Source organism: Cupressus sempervirens, chromosome 4 (assembly GCF_028749045.1).
Source record: "Cupressus sempervirens isolate cs-2001-9-10 chromosome 4, ASM2874904v1, whole genome shotgun sequence".
Lineage (NCBI taxonomy): Eukaryota > Viridiplantae > Streptophyta > Pinopsida > Cupressales > Cupressaceae > Cupressus > Cupressus sempervirens.
Window position 1 is genome coordinate 262,554,818 of NC_143121.1, and position 8,398 is coordinate 262,563,215.

Below are 8,398 nucleotides of genomic sequence, written 5' to 3' on the forward strand. Positions count from 1 at the left end.
CAACTAAGTAAGCACCTTGTTAAAGGATTTCATATAGCCTATTAAGACTACTCTGTTAAGAGATTTGACTAAAATCACCTATTAAAATGTCTTAGCATAGATCCCATGGTTGGAACTTGCTTGTTTGATCATAGATCACCTCTATACAATATCTTCTTGATCCTTCTTGATCAGATGTCTCAATTTTGTATCCTTTTCTCTATCCTCTATTCTACTCTAACTGATTCTACAATTCACTCTCTCTTCATAACTTCTAAGTCACCATGAATGCTTTGTATTCAAATTATCTTCTTCACTCCTTCAAATTGGTCATTCATCCGTTATCAACATAGAGAGTTTAAGGCTTTTTCCTCCTTAAGAAGACTTTGGTGGCTCAGGGTTAGGTATGAATCTATAGCTAAGATTTATCCATTTTATTGCTTAATCCTTTCCTTTTTTTGATTGGTTGCATGTAATTGCATAGGGAATTCAATTAGAGATTTGTGCTTATCTCCAAAATATCAAAATATAATCTTAAGTTAGTTCAAAGATGCTTTACATAGTTTTTTGTGCCATTACAAACAAATATGTCAAAACTATGTCACTCGGCATATGAACTCTCTGATGCTCAACATGCACTAATCTATCTGTTGTGAGTTGACACCTGAATTCCTTAGCATCCACTCTTTACTCATCTCCTAAATCACTGGGCATGATATATTTTCTTAGCACTTGAGTGACCTGGCACATGAGTGGCTTGGCACTCACTGTGACTCAACTTGGTCTAATATTTACATGTACTCAGCATGTGTTACTAGTTTGACACAAACTAAGTAAATGGCTTAAGTGTGTTGACACTCACTTGTCAAAACCAATCTGAGATCAACAATATCCTACTTTAACATGAGTGTCAAAAGCACTTGAATATAGATTATCATCCTTGATCTCTTGAGGATAACATATCCATGACTCAGCTTGTATACAAAACTTCAAAATTTCAAAAAATTTGCAATAACTTAGATACTTCAAAATTTGATAACTCCCCCTAAGTTTATATGTTTGTTTTGTATCCAAAATTTTGTGCTCCTTTCTAACTAAATGTGTCTTTTTTGATACACTTTGACTTAAATATGCTCTTTGTTAGCTTTCTATCATGCTCTGCCTTAGTTGATATCTCCCCATTGATATTTCTTCACCAAAAATATTTCTCCCTACTACTATGCTTCCCCTTTCTTATTCTCTCCTCTTTTCTTATACTCCCCCTATCTTATTTTCTCCCCCATAGTATTTTTCTCCCCCATAGTATTTTTCTCCCCTTTTTTGACACTTATGTCAAATGGGCTATACACTTATTGTGTGTTTGTCCAAAAAGGATTTATGGACATCCATTATGATCTTGAGGGTTGCATCCTAATTATCACATGCAATATCCAATGAATTGATTTGGATTGCAAGCTCAGTAGCAAGGTGGACTAGACCATATAAAGTAGAAATATTGGGGTATTTCTTTAGTAGAGTTTCAGTGTAGCCTAGCTCCTTGTGCAATATCTCCATATGTGGGGTGAGGGTTGATTGTATGCTTGTTAGTTTGGCTCTTATGTTAGCCTCATGTGCTACCAATATAGCTAATTGACTCTATGTTTGAAGTAGTATTCTAAAGTTCTTCTCACTCTAAGATGGATTTTTTGGGAGTCTTGCACCTGATGTAGATACATGGCTCTCCAAACTCAGAATATGATTTTTGGTCTCTTGGGTGAAGAGTGTTGGATTGCTTTGTTTTGTGTACAATGAGAATATATTTTCAAGTACCTTCTTTACATCCTCAACCTTAGTTTCCAATTCAACTTGTTGTGGTGCTATCTCACTAGATATTTTCTCATTTGCCTTATTTTGGAACTTCTTTTTTGACCATTACAAAAGTTTGGCATTTGTATCAAGGTCTTCATTACTGACCTTCTCCACTATATCTGTCAGTTGTTCTATTAGTATCTTGATCTCTTCAGGAGTTGGAAAACTAAATGCATCTAAAAAAATGTCCTTAATTTCTTGAACTACTTTCTTCTGCCTATTTTCTCTCCTAAGCATTTCTTGATGCTTTTTCCTTTCTAAGGCCTACTGCAATATGCCTATCTATTCCAATGTCATACTATCATTATCATATTTTGGTTTAATAATTTCTTCATCAAGGCTTATATATCCATAATGAATTACCTTTTCAACCTTTGATGAGGTTGGGCTTGGCACTGCGATTTGTAATGGAATAGCTTTTGTGCTTGACTTCTAAAGATTTTGTGTAGAAGAAGTGCCAAATGTTGGTAAAGCTACCAAGGCTTGAACAAAAACTTGTTCCTTCACCTTAGGTCTCTACTCACTCTCTTTAGGCTTGCCCTAATCTACTACTATGACTTGACTAGCATCTTGTCCTTGTGTTGTAGGTGCAGATAATTCTATCTAACTTGTTTCCTTCTATCCTGCAATGATGTCTTTCTCTTCTACTATTTTCTTCTCAATTGTAAAAACCTTAACAATTGTATAAACTTTGATAGATGTATCTTTTGGCCATTAAACCAAATATTGTAAATTAGTAACTAAAGGGATGATGGAAGGAGGTTCTTGTGCATTAACCTTTTCCCTTATAACATCAGTTACTGACTTCTATAGTTCATCTACACTTATCAAAACAAGATTACCACAAAGTTTGGCCTATAATGTAGATTGATCCACTATTTTCTTCAAGTCTTCTATAGTAAGAGGGTTGATGTTCTAAGCTGATAGATTAGAGAAATCCTTTACTATTATTGTTTCAATTTTCTTAGTTGTGCCATGGGAAGGAGTGAAACTCGATAGGTGTGTGTCTTGTAAACTCTATTCTTCTTGCTACTGAGGCTCAGCTATTACCTTGTCATCTTCTTTCATTTTTGTTTCTCCTCCAATTGTATCATCTTTTTCATCATCTTCTTTATCTTCATTATTTTTGTCATCATCTTTAACCTCTGAAGGTTTAGTTTCTCCTTTCTTCACTATGGTTAACCCATAAATTAGTTTGCATATCTATGTTGACTTCTTGACAACATCCTCAATATTATTTTGTAGAATGCTAAAGGCTTTGTATTTATGTGTGAACCTAATTGCATATTTCTTTATAGCCTTAGCAATTTTTCTTTTAGTAAACACAAGCATTACTTGGGCTAGTGTGGTCTCCCTAATTTGTCTTTGTAGATTTTGCCAATAATGACATTTTTGCTCAACTATGTCATATAGACTCTTAAGTACTAAGTTGGAAAATTCTAGTGGTGTTGTCTTAAACTTTGACATCATGGCATGAAATCCCTCTATCACTTGGTTTTTCTCCTCTTTTCCCAATTTGTCAAAATCAACATGACTAAAACCTAATAGATTTACATTATACTTAACATTTTCACATAAATTCTCAAGATTTGAGAGAGGATTGTGACTCACCACCTTGAATTGGTTGTTGTCATCTGAATCTATCTTCTCTTCATTAGAATTCGGTTGTGTGACATAATTCCTTCTCTATCTTTTTTGCTTTTGACCTCCTTGCTCTATTTTCTTTCTCTTTTCCTTACCCTTTTGTGTTGTAGCATGTGTATCAGCTCTAGTTGTAGATGCAGTGGGCTTTGGCTGACTTGGTTTGACAAGTTTCTTTGTCCTTTCCACTGGTTGTGCCTTTTCCTTCCTTTTATTTTTCTCTATAGGAGTAGGTGCTTCCTTGGCTTCTTCTCCCTCAACACCTTTAGTCTCCTCCTTTTCTTTATCTTCTCTCATGGCCTGTTTCAATGTTAGAAGTTCTTGAGTTTAAGTTTCTTCTTCCTCTTCCTCCTCAGCAGCTTCTCCAAATTTTGCTTTCAAATTCTTTACCAGCTTGTCCTTCTTCTTAATAACTAATAAAATTTTCAATTCCATGGAAATTTTGGATTTTACCACTTCATAATTTCCAAAAACTTATGTAGTCTTATCTACTTCTTCTGCTAGTAGAGTTGTTATAACTTCTAAGGCTTCATATACATTTACCTCATAGCCTAAGGGTCTCAACCATCTTACCCTTGGTGTGGCAGCTTGCACAAATGTATAGCCAGCATCCACAAGAAAAAATAGATCATTATAATGTTTCTCCACTAAAGATACTAGTATCCTGAGTCTCTACTTCATTGAGTTTTTGAAATCTTCAAAGTAACTAGTCATTATGGATTCAAAATTCTCTCCTAGTTGCTCAATGTACTCACCAATCTATACTACAATTAATCTATTGGTCTTCCATCCAATAGTACCAAATGAGAAGAATGTGTTTTATACATAAAAGAATATACAAATCAATATAGAACTAAATTCACATTGTGCACTCTTAGTTTTCCTAATTGCTCCAAGGTTCTCCATCAATTATTGTAATTGTAGCTCTACTAGATCATATGTATGATCTTTCTTAAAAATCTTGTATCCAACATCCACAACTATATAGGGTACACTATTCAATCTACTGGATTTATAGAACTTGTGTGAAATTACCTTTACAACAAAGTTAATTAGAGGATTAGTGATTGTATCTATAGTCATAACTCTTTTGTTCTAGACTGCTCCAATATTCTTTTCAATCACTTCCTTGGAATCACTTCTTAGTGTCTTTGGTTGATCTAGGGTTGGGTAGCTAGTAACCCTGTGAATTATTCTCTTGGTAATTATAATCGGTCTTCTCTCTAGCCATAAGGAACGATCATTGATTCAGCTAAGCACTATTCATATCCACTCTATTTTAAATACATTTGGAAAATCTAGGGCTCATGTTAAACCCTTTCTCTCAATAATTTTGTACTCTTCTTTCAAAACTCCATTTTTAAATAACCTATTGTATGCACCTCTGACTTTCATGTCACCAATTCTTCCAATCTTGTATTTATAGCATTTTCTCACATCTTGTACCATTATTATATTTGGTAGGATCATTGACAATGCGCTAGAAGTGTCTTGTTCATATGTGATGTTAGGAATGGCTTTGAAAATGAGATGCTTAACTTCATTACTCACTAAATGAATGTTTAAAACTTCCTTTGCTTCAACATTTTTTGAACTTGATGCCATTGTGTCAAACTAGGGTTTATGAAATTAAATTGCATAGCTTAGCTCTTGATAAATACCTTATAAAATCTGTCAAACTAGCATGAAATTGCTACTAGAATCTTTTGCAAATGTTTGGAACTATTTTCAAATTGCCTTCTACTCTACTTGCTCTTGCTCAAATTTCAAATGATGAACAATGATCTAAAATTGATAAAATACCCTTTAAAACCCTTAAATTTATTGCTAAGTTCTTACATAATGGCAAGCTTAGCATCAACCAATTTCAAGTTCACTTGGCATCCATTGACATTTCCATCACTCGACATCCACTACGAGTTTTGCATCAACTAGCCAGATTGCTAGCTTGGTGTCTTCTAGTGTTACTTGGCACATATAGGAAACTTTTCATGCTCAGCAACAACATGAAAAACTTAAATTGTTATCTTAAATTTCTAACAACATCTTGCATCTTTATTCATGCTAATGTAGTCTTTTCAGTACTATAACCTATTGGAACTAATGTATTATATAGCCTTTAAATGTTAGTCCCAAATACCTCTTGATTGTTTAGTTTGATGAGGTGTGATCACCTGACCCATTGGGTGAAGTGATCCCTTCTCCATTTGATGTGCTCCAAACATCCTTTCTCTTCCACGTCTTTTTCATCTCAACTCTAATGTGTTCAACATATTCCTTGCCTTTTCCTTTATAAAATTTACAACTTGGTGCCTTTGACCTAGTTGGACAATATTTACTAATGTGACTAGTCTTCAAATAGCTAAAACATGTAGTTTGACTTAACCATCTTTGGTAGTTACCTCTAAAGTATGTCCTAATATAATTCTCAGGAACATGTCCATATTCTTGACAATAATGATAGCTATATCTTGTATTATAATCCTAGTTATAAGAGTTGCCATTGCTCCTCACCTTTATTTGCCTATTTGATGACCACATGGATTTGGATCTACATTCAAAAGCTCTATGCCCATACTTTAGATAATTGTAACAATATCCTTCAAATATTTGTGTATGCATGGTCTTTGTTCTGCATTCATGTGTCTGATGACCTTGCTTGTGCACTTATGACAATTAATCATGTTCTTAGGCTTGACATTTTGATTTGTAGTTTTTCTCCTATACACATTAGCAGTATGTCCTTTCTTACCACAACTATGACAAGTAGGTTTGGATTTCTTACCTTTGGTGTTTCTTTCTTCTACACTTTTGGATGATTCTCCTTCTTTAGTGCTTATATAACCCAGTCTTGATGTATCATTCTTGGATCTAGGGGATCTCAATAATTACTCAAAGTATTTGATAGCTTCATTTGGTTTTTTGAAACTTTTAGAAAATTCCTTTTCTCTCTTTAGGTCACTCTACAATTGTTCATTTTACAACTTCAATGTAGTTATCTCAATGTCCTTGACATTTAGTTCATAGTTGGCATTAATCATTTGACTTAGAGTATCCAACAGCATGTTGGAAATATTGGTTAGCTCTATTGACTTCTCTTCCTATTTGTTGGCCAAAATTCTATTTTCTTCTTCAATCATGGCTTTGTCTTCCATAGCTTTCTTCTTTTGTTTAGTTATCTCACATAGCAGTATAGCTTGTGATTCTTTCTCTAATTTGAGATTTCTAATTTCTTTAGCTTGGACTCTATTATTTTCCATTAGATCCGCAACTATTGCATCAAATTCATTGGAGTTTCCATATACAAATAACTTAGTAGTGTCTATTTCTTTGTATTGTGTGTCATTCTCTGCAATAGCAATTTCCTTCCTTCTCTTCAAGGATTTCTTTAGTTCCTCTCTTGCTTCATTCAGTTGATGTGGTATGAGATGTATTTCAATCTCTTGGTTCTTAATGGTCTTTCCCAACTTGTAGACTTCCATTTCAAGATATTTCCTCAAATTTATAAAGCTTCTCTTTTAGAGAACAAAGCTCTGATACCAATTGTTAGAATTACAATAGGAAAGGTAAACTTTTGAGAGGGGGGGGGGGGTGAATCAGTATTTTAAACTTGGACCCATAAATTTTTCACCACACATTCATCTCATGTATTCAATGAGTAAACTAAAATAACATGTAAGCATTCACACACATTACACCAGATATGATTACCTAGAAACCCTCCAAGTGAGAAGGTAAAACTAGGGTGGGGATGACACTCACAAATCTTCACTACTGTAGAAGTAAAGTGTATCTAATGAAGGTTACAATGTTTTGACCATGAAACATGATCTACCCTATTAAAGGCTTATGATGACTATTAGGTCTCACCTTGTTAGAGGATTTCAACACCCTATTAGAAGTGTGCCTTGTTAGAGGACTTCAACTTACAACTAAGTAAGCACCCTATTAAAGGATTTCATACAACTTGTTAAGACTACTTTGTTAAGAGATTTAACTAAAATCACCTATTAAAATGTCTTAGCATAGATCCTATAGTTGGCACTTGCTTTCTTGATCATATATTATCTCTATACAATGTCTTCTTGATCCTTCTTGATCAGATGTCTCAACGTTGTATCCTTTTCTTTATCCTCTATTCTACTCTATTTGATTTTGCAATTCACTCTCTCTTCATAACTTCTAAGTCACCATGAATGCTTTGTATTTAAACTATCTTCTTCACTCCTTCAACTTGATCATTCATCCATTTTCATCATAAAGATTTTAGGGCTTCATCCTCCTTAAGAAGACTTTGGTGGCTAAGGGTTAGGTATGAATCTACAACTGAGATTCATCCATTTTGTCACTTAATCCTTCCCTTTTTCTGATTGGTTCTATGTAATTACATAGGGAATCCATTTAGAGATTTGTCCTTATCTCCAAAATATCAAAATACAATCTTAAATTGGCTCAAAAGTGGTTTACATAGTTTTTTATGCCATTACAAACAAATATGTCAAAACTGTGTCACTCAGCATATGAAGTCTCTGATGCTCAGCATGCACTAATCTCTCTATTGTGACTTAGCACCTACATTACTTAATATCCACTATTTACTCATCTCCTTAATCACTTGACATGACCTATTTACTCAACACTTGAGTGACTCGGCATGTGAGTGGCTCAACACTCACTGTGTAAAGGAAACTTGGCAATAAAGAATATAATTGTTTCCACATAACCCATAATAGATTTGAAATAAATACAAAATTAAAATCCACATGCAAGAGAATAGACAACATACCCACAAAATTGTGACACAAGATATACCCTAGGAAACCCTCATTGAGGAAAAAACTCAAACTCCAAAAGCATTCGTCACCATGTATTATTCAGCAAAAAATACCATTTCCATACAACCATAGAAGCTTTCATGGCCATAGCCACA